Here is a 277-nt window from a genome sequence, read left to right as displayed (position 1 = left end):
AGGCGGCTGAGGTGGGCGAAGGGGGGGGAAGTCCTGGCTGCCGCCGCGGCGCTTGGGGAAAAGGAAAGCCGACGAAATAAAACAGAACCGACGCAAACAAATGCAAAAATCACCAGAAAACACCTCCGGGGAGCGGCTAAGGGCTTCGGGCTTGTGTAGTTTGGGGAAAAGGAGGCTGAGGGGCGACCTCCTTGCTCTCCACAGCTTCCTGAGGGGGGGAAGCGGGGAGGGAGGCGCTGAGCTCTTCTCCCTGGGATCCACTGACAGGACGTGTGGA

This window comes from Haliaeetus leucocephalus, unplaced genomic scaffold (genome assembly GCF_000737465.1).
Source record: "Haliaeetus leucocephalus isolate CR32 unplaced genomic scaffold, Haliaeetus_leucocephalus-4.0 Scaffold897, whole genome shotgun sequence".
NCBI classification, from domain to species: Eukaryota; Metazoa; Chordata; class Aves; order Accipitriformes; family Accipitridae; genus Haliaeetus; species Haliaeetus leucocephalus.
This window is presented reverse-complemented; position numbering follows the sequence as displayed.